The 13,162-nt window shown below is 46.9% G+C and overlaps 1 protein-coding gene across 2 annotated transcripts in view; it reads left to right on the top strand.

Annotated features, from left to right (window-relative positions):
* Window positions 1-5,233: 5,233 nt before the first annotated feature.
* ELF2 (E74 like ETS transcription factor 2) overlaps window positions 5,234-13,162 on the top strand; it is a 130,479-nt gene continuing 122,550 nt past the window's right edge. For both annotated transcript variants that reach the window (XM_017884045.1, XM_017884038.1), the window contains exon 1: window positions 5,234-5,510. The gene's annotated coding sequence lies outside the window, so the exon portion shown is untranslated. The remainder of the gene's footprint in view (window positions 5,511-13,162) is intronic.

Below are 13,162 nucleotides of genomic sequence, written 5' to 3'. Positions count from 1 at the left end.
TTGTAACTTATTTAATATACAATATTTAAAAGATTCTGATTTCTAAAAGGTAAAACAATACCTAAAACAAAAAGTGAGTTTGGGGGACTGGATTACTTTGCAGACCCATAGCGTGGGAGAGGTATGAATAATCTTTGTATGGAGTGTTGGATATAATGCTTCACAAATAAGATAGGTTAACAATAGAATATTGCTGTTCGATAGTTGTCCAGAACTACTCGTTCTTTAAAGAATGGCAAAGAAGAGATTGTTCTGGCTGTTCCTGTAAAGTCTACCTAGTAGTTGGCAACCAAGGAATCTGCTGACCTGTGATGAGGGAATCTGTTTAAAAATAGTGTCAATCACTCAAAATTCACTACTGAGTAAATGCCCTTGTGGCAACCAGCTTCCAACATGGCCCTCAGTGATCCTCATCTCTTGGTACGAATGTCCTTATGTAGCAGGTAGTACTCTTCCACAACGAATTAGGATCAATCTGTGTGACCAAGAGAATACAACAGAAGTGATGGTATGTGACTCCAGAGGTTAGGTCAGAAAAGGCAGCATAGCTTCCACTACATTCTCTTGGACTTGGAATGTCATAAGGGAAAATTACCTCACTTAATCAAATATAACTCAGTACTTCCAAGGATTTGCCTGAGAACGTGAAGTTGAAAGGTTGAGAGAGGGAAACGACTTACTGGCCACTACTCAGAATTTTGTTTTCTCTTCTGTTCCTCATGTTGATTGTCACTGCCACTGCACCCCCATACTGAGCCCTAAAGGGTCCTCCTACCATTTAACATTCTGATATAAAAGCAGGAAAATCTCTTCCTTTGGTTGGTCTATTATACTGAAGGCAGAATGAAATTTTATTTGTTTTATTTTATTTATTTATTTATTTTTGAGACAGGATCTCACTCTGTCACCCAGGCTGCAGTGGGGTGGTGCGAGCACAGCACACTGCAACCTCAAACTCCTGGGCTCAGGTGATCCTTCTGCCTCAGCCTCCCTAGTAGCTGGGACTACAGATGCACACCGCCACACCTGGCTGACTTTATTTTATTTTCTTTGTAGAGATGGGGTCTCGAACCAAGTGATCTTCCTGCCCATGCTGGTCTCCAACTTCTGGGCTCAAGTGATCCTCCCACCTTGGCCTCCCAAAGTGCTGGGATTACAGATGCAGCCACAGCACCCAGCCAAGGATGAAATAATTTAAAAAAAACCCACTTTTCGGCCGGGCGCGGTGGCTCAAGCCTGCAATCCCAGCACTTTGGGAGGCCGAGACGGGCGGATCATGAGGTCAGGAGATCGAGACCATCCTGGCTAATACGGTGAAACCCCGTCTCTACTAAAAAATACAAAAAACTAGCCGGGCGACCAGGCGGGCGCCTGTAGTCCCAGCTACTCGGGAGGCTGAGACAGGAGAATGGCATGAACCTGGGAGGCAGAGCTTGCAGTGAGCTGAGATCCGGCCACTGCACTCCAGCCTGGGCAGCAGAGCAAGACTCCGTCTCCAAAAAAAAAAAAAAAAAAACCCACTTTTCTATATATTGAAGAAAACAAAGGGAGAAATAACACAGATAAAAGAAGTATAAAAGCATTATACCTAATACGCATATTATATCATCATATTTATATTTAGTATATAAATACATGTATATACATGCACAGAAAAAGGTCTAGAAGCTTAAAGGCTAAGTTTTCATTTATGGTTATCTGTGGAAAACTAGAGGTAGGGGATGGCTGGGTAAGTGTGAAGGGTAAGTGAGGAATGGGAATGGAAATGGAGAGGGAAGGGGAACTTGGGTTTTAAAATGTTTATTTTGAATTATTTGAAAATTGATGATGAGAATGTATTAATGAATCACTTGTATAATTAAAAAATAAACTATATAACATAAAAAACAAAAGCAAATGCAATCCAGTTACAACACAGAGATCTCTTATTCCGTGATCATTAGCTTGTTACTAGGACTACTGGCCACACTAGACTTTTCCTTCTGATACCTGTTCTTTAGAATGCTTTACTGTAAACCAGGGGTGTCCAATCTTTTGGCTTTCCAGGGCCACACTGGAAGAATTATTATCTTGGGCCACACATTAAATATACTAACACTAATGATAGCTGATGAGCTAAAAAAAAAAAAAAAAAAAAAAAAACGCAAAAAAGTATTTTAAGAAAGTGTTGGGCTGCATTCAAAGCTGTCCAGGGCCACATGCAGCCTGCAGGCACTGAGTTGGACAAGCTTGCTGTAAAATTTCTGGGTTCCTTACTTCGCTGGCTTCTATAAAGGATGTGTCTAAGAACCATAGCCAAAGAGCTGCCTGAAAGACATCAAGTTAGGCACCTTCCAGGCCAATACCAAGGAATCTGATTGCTCTCTCTGCTGTTGTTTCAGTCAGCTATCACAACACTAATTCTGGGAACCAACTACTCCAAAACACTATTACTCCAAAACACTACTTGAAACAACCATCCTTTATTTTTTGGGTTGCTGACCCCAACCTGAGACTGGCTTCAGACCTGCTTCATACTTCTTGGACCAGCAAACTAGGCAGGTATGTTCTTCACATTGTGAAAAACAAGAGTGCCAGACAGGGAAGGCGAAACATGAAATACCTCTTGAGGCCAGGCTCAGAACTGTCACACTGTCACTTCTGCCTATCTTCTTTGGCCAAAAGCAAATGGACTGATCTAAGCCCAACATGAACAGGGTGGAGAAACATCCTATCTCTACTGAGAGGAACTACAAAGCTGTATTTCAAAGGGCATGCATGCATGGAGTAGTGAAAAATTGGGAACAATAATGTTATCTACCACTGTTATCCACCTGGGACTTTCCGGCTTATTGCCAATTGGCAGTGGGAGAGACTTTCTTCTCAACGTGGCTGACAACAGAAATTACATGACTCGGCAGGTGATATCTGTCCCTAACAACAGGAATCAGGCTTTGTCTTTGCCAGCTCCTTAGTATGCTATGTTATGTTATGAAGATGCAATATTATTATTAATTAATTCCCTACAAATATCATGGTGGGCAATGGTTCCCATAAGTGATAAGTTATTTTACAAGAAGTGAGATAAAGACTCCCTTAGAAAGGGTGCTATGTTTGCAGAATCCTGTTTATTATGTATTAAAGATTTTAATGTTACCAAAGCTTTACAAATTCTTTAGTTCAAAAGGGTGTCGATAGTCCTATGGTTTAGAACTCAGGAATCCAGAAAACTTGAAGAGTTAAGAGGATCTTTGATTAACAATCGTGGTCTCCAGGTTTCCACTGTGTTCAAGAGTAAAAAATTCTTAAATAAGAATAGGAGCCCTCAGAGTTGCTGGGACTACAGGCGTGTGCCACCATGCCGGGCTAATTTTGTATTTTAGTAGAGACGGGGTTTCACCATGTTTGCCAGGCTAGTCTCGAACTCGTGACCTCGGGCAATCCACCCTCCGGGGCCTCCCTAAGTGCTGGGATTACTGGCGTGAGCCACTGCGCCCGGCCCAGAGTTGCTTTTTAAGACAGGAAGGGAACACTCACCCCCAAGAAAATAGAGGCAACGACAATATTAACAAAAGAAAGAGATCATTACATTGTTAAGCTCTTCAGGGATCTAAATCTGGAGCCTCCTGCAGCTTTCTGACATTTGAGCCTTACTCTAGGGTGATTTCCAGGGTTCCAACGTCCCTTTCAAGAGAACAGCTATCACTTATATTCCTCGGGGTTCCTTCTTTGCTCCAGACTGGTTGTGAAGCCGTAGAAAGGGTAACGCTGGAGCCCAGAAATGAGCTGGTGAATACCGCGCCAGGTGCCAGGTTCATCGCGGCGAGGTTGCAGAAGCCCGGGAGGGGAGCAAAATCAGCCCCGCGCGCACCGGGACAGGCAGTGCTTTGTTAAAGAAACAAATACAGAAAACGCTGGGGCGGAGAACGGTGGTGGTGAAGGAATAGACTGGGGCGTTTGTATGCATTAACTGTGGCTAAGAAAGCCCATTAAAGAGACGCTCCTACGCAAGGCAACCCAGGGCACCGTGTCATTGGCTTTTGTGCACTTGAAGGCGCGTGAGTGTGCCCCGCTCGAAGGCTCCCCTTTGTGTGAAAGTGTGGAAACCAAAAGCTTGCAGCTACTGCTGGGTTTTCGTTTTCGAATTCGCAGGCACTTGGGCCAAAATACTCCCTCACCAAAACACTCTCTCATTCTCGCACCAACAACTCTCAGACTTGAGTTACTTCTCCGTTGCTGACCGAGCAAGGAGCGACAATGGCTCGGTGCGGGTGCCCGCAGCCCCCCGGGTAGCGCCAAGGGGCCGCTCGCCGCGCTCCGCAGCTGCGCGCTGGGCCCCGCCACCCGACCGTCAGCAAACGCCGGCACCAACCGCCTCGCGGCCGGGCTGTTGGGCGGGTGGTAATTTCTGGGAATGGGGCGGGGTCGGGGGTGTACTACGCCGGGCTTTTGCTAGCGGGGAGGAGGAGCTGGCGGCGCCGAGAGGCGCGAGGCTAGCGGGGCGGTGCGCCACGTGCGTCACCGGCCGGGGCGGGGCCGGCGTTGCGCTCCTGGCCGGCGTCGCGCTCTTGCCCGAACCCCCACCTTTCACTTAGCCAAGGCTGAGGAGTGGGGACTGGAAGGACCGGGCTATGAGTTTTTGCAAAACCTCGCCCCCCGTAACTGTCAGACTGCCCGACTCTTGGGCCATCTCCAGAGGAGAAGGGCGGGAGTCCTGAGTTGGGCATGCGGTTACGGCGGGGCCTGCGGGGCCCCTAAGTGGCGAGAGTGTGCGCGTGCGGTCCCGGCCGGCTGGGGAAGCTGGGGAAGCCGGCGGGCGCTGCAGGTGCACGCGCGGCCCCGTCGTCCTCACACGCCTGCCCCGTGCGGCAGAGCCCCCTGCACCAATCCGGGGCTGGAGTGGAGAGCGAGATCGGGGAGCCCTGGGCAGGGAGCTGGACAAGTGACGAGCGTCTTTACCTGGGAAGGCGGGTTTGGGAGAAGTTGGGCGAGGAGAGGAGGGCGGGATTCAAGAGAGCAAAGAGGCAGGTTCGGCGTGCTGGTGGGGGCCTGAGGGCGGCGGGGCCCCGCGGGGTATAAATAGCCGGCCCGCGTTTGACAGGCGCTGCGGTGACTGGCGGTGCCGCCCCCGCCCCCCGCCGCGTGGGGAGGGGAGGAGCGCTCTGAGCTGGCTGGGAGGGGGAGGCGGACTCCAGTGTCCTGGTGGCGGCGGCAGGAGGCCGAGGGGGAGCCGAGGCGGGGTTGGAGGGAGGGGCCGGGAGCGGGGCGGGGCCACCATTGCTCCCCGCGCCGAGCTCTGTGTCGCCGCCGTCGCCTAGGCGGTTTGGGGTCGGTGGGGCGGCGCGGGCGGGGGTCGCTGCGCGGGGCGGCGAGCCTCTGTTTTGTCTCCTCCTCTCCCTGTGGAGCGGCTTGGGCTGCTGGGGAGGCCCCGGCTCCCTCCGGACGCTCGGCCAACGGCGGCGGCTGCTAGTCCGCGGCCCTGCTGAGAGGGAAAAGGACGCCGCGGTCTTCCCAGGCGTCGCGGAGAGCAGGTAAGAGCGCGGGCAGCCGAGGCTGGTGAGAGGGAGCGCTAAGGGCGCGGCGATAAAGCCTGGCTGTCCCGAGTGCCGCCGCCTCCCTCCGCGCCCCCGCCCCGCGCTTGTGTTGTTTGCTTCGGGGTATGCGGAGGGGTTTTCCGGCGGCTGTGGCGGTGACACCGGCCGGGGCCTGGGGGAAGGGGGCTGAGTGTCCCCGGGCAACGGTCGCGGAGCGGGACTTGGAGAAAGGAGAAGGCGCGCTGAGCGCCTGCCCGCGGGGAGTGCGGGGCGCGGGGCAGGGCTGAGGCAAGAGGTTACAGACCCTGGCGCGGGGGATGGGCCGAGCGCAGCTGGTCTCGCTGTGTTTACATCTTTGCGCGAGTCACCTCTGCCGAGAAGCGGACTGAAATGACCCGCCTCATCCCGCCAGGAGGCCAGGGCGGGGGTCCGGCTCCGGAGGAAGCGCGTCCTGGGAGGGTTTGTGTAGGGCGGGAGTCTGCGGCCGGCGCCGGGGCTGGGCGCGAGCTCGGGGCGGGACCTGGGAGGCTCTGGCCGCTATGGGTGGCTGGGTTCAGGGTGGGTGCTGGACACCAGTTTCCTTCCCTGTCGTGCCTTATCGCCGCCGCTTACCTTTCCTTCCTGGCGCTGCTAGCTTACACGACAGGTTGTACTCGGCCGTTCTTTTATTCTCGCTCTCCACGCCGGCACCCTGCTGCCATCTCCCCCTGTTCCCCGGGAGGCAGGGAGGCTTGGCTCAGATCGGAATCTGTTTCTTAAACAAAACAAAAACGGGCTCGTAACATGCACGTCCAGCGACCGCCTTCTGGATCCTCGCGAAGCTGGCCCTTAGAGACTGCGCGACGGAATGGTCTAGGGGCGCGGAAGGAGGACGGGGAGGGCTCTGCCAGGGCTGGATGCTGACTCTGCCCCAGGAGCTTTGTGATCAGGGCAGCTGAGCCCTCTCTCTTGCTCCTTTTGGGCATTTTTATTCCATGTCCGTAAAGGACCGAAAAAATATTCCGTAACACCAAGAATAATCCAGATCGCACAGTTTCTAATCTTTTCCCTGTGTCAGCATCCTGGATGGACTCTTTCTAGGAGCCAGATTCACTGTAGACCAGCCTTTAAGTTCTTAGTACTTCATTAAATGAGGAAGAGGGGGACGCGTCATTGTAAAACTGTTAAAAATTCCCCCCTTTCTTATGTTCATGAACGTTTACTTCAGCTTAATGGTTTAAATTTTAATCCGGTGATGAGAGAACAGTAATCGTGTGTTTGATAATCAGATTTGCTTTCCTTTTTATCTGTGACTCTCTATCCAGAAGTAAATTATGCACTTTCTTTCGTGCCAGAATCAGAGAAGGATGTATGCTTTACTAAGAAAGGATTGGATATTTGTGTTTCAGAGTTTCTTCAAAAGATAGAATGACTTATATAGGACTGGAAACCATTAAATTACATTTAAGGGAATTTAGGAATAATAAAACTTTTTATAGACCATTACAGTTTACACAGTACATTCATGTAAATATTATTGAGACGATATCTAGTAGTTAAACACATGAAATGGAAAATTGGAATATCAGGCAGGGCGTGGTGGCTCACGCCTGTAATCCCAGCACTTTGGGAGGCAGAGGTGGGCAGATCACCTGAGGTCAGGAGTTCAAGACCAGCCTGACCAATATGGTGAAACCCCATCTCTACTAAAAATACAAAAATCAGCCGGGCGCGATGGCGGGCGCCTCTAATCCCAGCTACTCAGGAGGCTGAGGCAGGACAGTTGCTTGAACCCAGGAGGTAGAGGTTGCAGTGAGCCCATTTGCCACTCAGGCCCTTGGGCGACAAGAGCAAAATCCCTGTCCAAAAAAAAAAAAAAAAAAAAAAAAAAAGGAATATCCCTGGGCATTTGAAATTTGAATATTTATTGTGAAACCTGTTTTTTAAGTTTAGTGGATGTTAACTCATTGGATTTAATCATTGTCTCTATTTCAGACATTAAATACTCATTACAAAATAGCTTGAGTATGGTTGGAAAGAATTTGTAACTTTGGGGAATTTTTCTTTTTTTTTTTTTTTTTTTTTTTGTGAGACGGAGTCTGGCTCCTGGTCGCCCAGGCTGGAGTGCAGTGGCCGGATCCTCAGCTCACTGCAAGCCCGCCTCCCAGGTTCACGCCATTCCCTCCTGCCTCCCGCCCTCCCAAGTAGCTGAGACTACAGGCCGCCCGCCTCGTCGCCCGGCTTAGTTTTTGTATTCTTTAGTAGAGACCGGGTTTCACCGTATTAGCCAGGAATGGGTCTCCCGATCTCCCTGACCGCTTGTGATCCGCCCGTCTCGGCCTCCCAAAGTGCTAGGATTACAGGCTTGAGCCACCGCGCCCGGCCAGGGATTTTTCTATTTTAAGTAAACAGATTGGTACCTGTGGGCTGTAGGGTCTTGCTAATGTTAATGGCTTTACCTGCTCATGTTGTATACCAGTTTTGGAGGGGGTAACAACTTCATTGTGATATAATTCACATACTAGTCAGTTCAGTTTAAAGTGTACAGTTTGGTGGGCTTATTAATTTTTTTTTTTAAAAAATTACTCCATTTTGCAGGTGAACAATTCAGTGGTTTTTAAGTACGGTTGTCCATCGGTATCTGTTGGGGATTGGTTCTAGGGCCTTTCTCAGATACTAGAATCTATGGATGCTCAGGTCCCTAAAATAAAATGGCATAGTTGCTGGATGCGGTGGCCTGTGCCTGTAATCCCAGTTTTTCAGGAGGTTGAGGTGGGAGGATCTCGTGAGACCAGAGTTTGGACACCAGCCTGGGTGACAGAGCAAAATTCTGTCTCAGGAAAAATGAAGAAATAAAAACGACATATTATTTGCATATAAACTATGCATATTCTCTTGTATGCTTTAAATCATCTCCAGATTACTTATACTACCTAATACAATGTGGATGCTATGTAAATAGTTGTTATACTGTGTGTTTTTTAGGGAATAATGAACAGGAAAAAAGTCTCTACATGTTCATTTACAGACAATTTTTTTTGAGTAGTTTCTGTACCTCATTGATTGAATCCATGGATTCAGAACTCATGGATATGGAGGGCCGACTGTATACTCAAAAGTTGTGCAACCATCACTATAATCAATTTTAGAGCATTTTAATCATCCCCCAAAAGATCACCATATCCATTAGCAGTCGCTTTTCATTTTCCCTCAGCACTCCAGTCCTATGCAACCACTGATCGACTTTCTATCTTTATAGATTAGACTATTCCGGACATTTTATATAAATGAAACCATATATGTGGTCTTTTGTGACTGGCTTCTTTCGCTTAGCATAATGCTTTCAAAGTATATCTATGTTGTAATATGTGTCGGTACTTCATTTTTTTTTCTTTTTTAATTTCATCTGTTTTCTTCTTTTTTTGAGACGGAGTCTCGCTCTGTCACCTAGGCTGGAGTGCAGTGGTACGATCTGGCTCACTGTAACCTCTGCTCGTTCAAGTTATTCTCCTGCCTCAGTCTCTTGAGTAACTGGGACCACAGGTGTATGCTACAACACCGGCTAATTTTTTTTTTTTTTTTTTTTTTTTTTTTTTTTTGTATTTTTAGTAGAGACGGGGTTTCACCGTGTTAGCCAGCATGGTCTTGATCTCCGGACCTTGTGATCCGCCCGCTTTGGCCTCTCAAAGTGCTGGGATTACAGGGTGAGTCACCGTGCCCAGCCAATCCATTTTCTTTTTTATAGAGATGGGGTTTCACTATATTGCCTAGGGTAGTCTTGAACTTCTGGGCTCAAGCAATGCTCCCGCTTTGGCCTCTCAAAGTGCTGGGATTTCAGGCGTGAACCATTGCACCTGGTCCTTTTTAATTAAAAAAATTTTTTATAGTCACTTTTTTTTTTTTTTTTTTTTGAGACGGAGTCTCGCTCTGTTGCCCAGACTGGAGTGCAGTGGCACGATCTCGCCTCACTGCAACCTCCACCTCCTGGGTTCAAGTGATTCTCTTGCTTCAGCCTGCCAGGTAGCTGGGACTACAGGCATGTGCCACTATGCCCAGCTAATTTTTTGTATTTTTAGTAGAGATGGGATTTCACTGTGTTAGCCAGGATGGTCTCCATCTCCTGACCTCGTGATCCACCCGCCTCGGCCTCCCAAAGTGCTGGGATTCCAGGTATGAGCCACTGCACCCAGCCTATAGTCACTTTTTTTTTTATTGCTGAGTAATATTCTATTTAGGATGTATTACATTTTATTTATCTCTGCATCAGTTGACATTTAAGATTCTATTTTTTTGGGCTGTTATGCTGCTATGAATATTCATGTTTTTGTGTAGACGTCATTTCTTTGGGTATGTACACTTTTTAATAAATTAGCATCCCAGCACTTTGGGAGGCCGAGACGGGCGGATCACGAGGTCAGGAGATCGAGACCATCCTGGCTAACACGGTGAAACCCCGTCTCTACTAAAAAATACAAAAAACTAGCCGGGCGAGGTGGCGGGCGCCTGTAGTCCCAGCTACTCGGGAGGCTGAGGCAGGAGAATGGCGTGAACCCGGGAGGCGGAGCTTGCAGCGAGCTGAGATCCGGCCACTGCACTCCAGCCCGGGTGACAGAGCAAGACTCCGTCTCAAAAAAAAAAAAAAAAAAAATTAGCTTTTGACTTACCTGATACCAAAAAAATTATTCATTTTGAGTATATAATTCAATACTTTTAAGTAGATATATAGAATTGTGAAACTATCACCTTGAGCTAGTTTTCGAACATTTCCATTGCCTCCAAAATTCCCTCCAGCCTGTTTGCAGTTAACCCTTATTCCCAGCCCCAGCCTCAGGCAATCACTGATTGGTTTTGTCTTAATCCATCTGCTTTTTCTGGATATTTTGGAATTTTATAAATGGAATTGTACAATATGTAGTCTTTTGTATCTGGCTTCTTTCACTTAACATAATGTTTTTGGGATTCATTCATATTGTAGCGTTTATCAGTTTTTTGTTCCTTTTTATTTTGGAATAGTATTTCTCTGTATGAGTATATGATAGTCCCCCCCCTTATCTATGTGGGATACATTCCAAGACCCCCAGTGGATGCCTGAAATCTCAGGTAGTATTGAGTCTTATATATTTTTTTCTATATCTGTATACCTAGTTTAATTTGTTAATCAGGCATAATAAGAGATTAAAAACAATGTGATAGAATAGTTACAACAATATGCTATTCACAATTTCATAGATGGAAGATTTCTTACTGTAGATGTTAGCAAACTCAGCATAAAGTTTTCTTTCTTATTGGGAACTTTCACTTTTTCACTTAAAAGAAGTATTTTACAGCTTCTCTTTGGCATATCCAAATTGTCATCCTCATTACTCTTGAGCATTTGAGCCATTATTAAGTAAAATAAGGGTTACTTGAACACTAGCACTACGATACTAGTTGATCTGATAGCTGAGATGGCCACTAAGCAGGTAGTGTAGACAGCGTGAATATGGTGGATAAAGGGATGATTCATGTCCGAGGCAGAGCGGCATGGTATGAGTTTTCATCATGCTACTCAGAATGGCACACAATTTAAAACATAGAGTGTTTATTTCTGAAATTTTCCATTTATCATTTTCAGAACATGTTTGACTGTGGGTCACTGAAACTGGAAAGTAAAGCTGTAGGTTAGGGGAGATTACTGTAACACACTTTAACTGTTGACCAGTATATAGGTGTTTCGATTATTTCCAGTTTTTGACTCTTTTGAATAATACTCAAACATTTGAGTACAAGTCTTTATGTGAACATATGACTTTGTTTCTCTTGGTTAGCTATCTAGGAGTAGAATTACAGCATCATACGTTTAGCTTTTTAGGACACTGCCAAACTGTTTCCCAAAGTGGCCGTAACATCTTATATTGCTAACAGCAATGTTTGAGAGTTCCAGTTTTCTTCATGTCTTTGCCAACACTTATTATTGTCTTTTTAAAAAATTATAGCTGTTCTAATGGATATGAATTTGTTTGCTTGTCTTTGAGTCACTCTGTCGCCCAGGCTGGAGTGCAGTGGTGCATTCTCAGCTCACTGCAACCTCTCCCTCCTGGGTTCAAGCAATTCTTATGCCTCAGCCTCCCAAGCTGCTGGAATTACAGCTGAGCAAAACTATGCTTAGCTGATTTTTTGTATTTTTAGTGGAGATGGGGTTTCACCATGTTGCCCAGGCTGGTCTCGAATCCTGAGCTCAGGCAATCCTCTGGCCTTGGCCTCCCAAAGTGCTAGGATTACGGGCGTGAGCCACCGTGCCCAGCATGATTTTGGTGATTCGTTGTGTTTTGTTTTTGTTTTTTCTTTTTTTCTCTGTATACTGTTTAGTGGAGTCATTGTGATTTTAGTTTTAATTTTCCTTATGACTCATAGTATTGAGCATCTTTTCCTGTGTCTTTTTTTCTTGACCCATTTATGTCTAAAGTTGCAATTTTTTTTTTTTTTGGTTAAAAAATCAGACCTTGGCGATTACCTTGAGCGGTAGGATATTAATAATTCCCACAAGTGTAGCATTCCAGTAATGGAATGCTTGGCATAAATGGGCAAAAGACAGGGTCTCACTCTGTTGCCCAGGCTGGAGTGCAGTGGTTTGACCAGAGCTCCCTGTAGCCTTGACCTCCCGGGCTCAAGCAGTCCCCCTACCTCAGCCTCTTGAGTAGTTGGGAATGGGGAATGCAGGTGCGTACCACTATGCCAGGTTAATTTTTTATTTTTATTTTTTGTAGAGATGGGGGTCTCACTGCATTGCCCAGGCTACTCTTGAACCCCTGGGCTCAAGCGATCCTCCTCCGTTGACCTACCAAAGTGGTGGGATTATAAGCATGAGCCACTGTGTCTGACCCATTTTTTTTTTTTATGACATCGCTATTCAGGTCTTTTGCTCCTTTTAAAATTGGGTTGTTTGGGCTGGGTGTGGTGGCTCATGCCTATAACTCCAGCACTTTGGGAGGCCGAGGTGGGTGGATCACCTGAGGTCAGGAGTTCAAGACCAGCCTGGCCAACATGGCAAAACCCTGTTTCTACTAAAAATACAAAAATTAGCTGGAGGTGGTGGCGCATGCCTATAATCTCAGCTACTCAGAAGGCTGAGGTAGGATAATTGCATAAACCTGGGAGGCAGAGGTTGCAGCGAGCTGAGATTGCAACACTGCACTCCAGCCTAGGTGACAGAGCAAGGCTCTGTCTCAAAAAAATAAAATAAAATATAATATAATAAAATTGGGTTGTTTGACTTATTGAGTTGTAAGAAGGTTTTTTTTTTTTTTTTTTTTAAGTATATTCTGGATGTAAGTTCTTTAATAGATATATGATCTGCAAATATTTCTTCACAGTCTGTTGCTGGTCTTTTCATTGCTTAAAAAATTGGTGGCTGGGCGTGGTGGCTCACACCTGTAATCCCAGCACTTTAGGAGGCCGAGATGGGCAGATCACTAGGTCAGGCATTCGAGACCAGCCTGGCCAACATGGTGAAACCCCATCTCTACTGAAAATACAAAAATTAGCTGGTGTGGTAGTGTGCACCTGTAGTCCCAACTACTTAGGAGGCTGAGGCAGGAGAATCGCTTGAACCCAGGAGGCGGAGGTTGCAGTGAGCTGAGATCGCTCCACTGCACTCCAGTCTAGGCAACAGAGCGAGACTCCGTCTCAAA

This window comes from Rhinopithecus bieti, unplaced genomic scaffold (assembly GCF_001698545.2).
Source record: "Rhinopithecus bieti isolate Rb0 unplaced genomic scaffold, ASM169854v2 scaffold_13709, whole genome shotgun sequence".
Classification (NCBI taxonomy): domain Eukaryota; kingdom Metazoa; phylum Chordata; class Mammalia; order Primates; family Cercopithecidae; genus Rhinopithecus; species Rhinopithecus bieti.
This window is presented reverse-complemented; position numbering and strand designations above follow the sequence as displayed.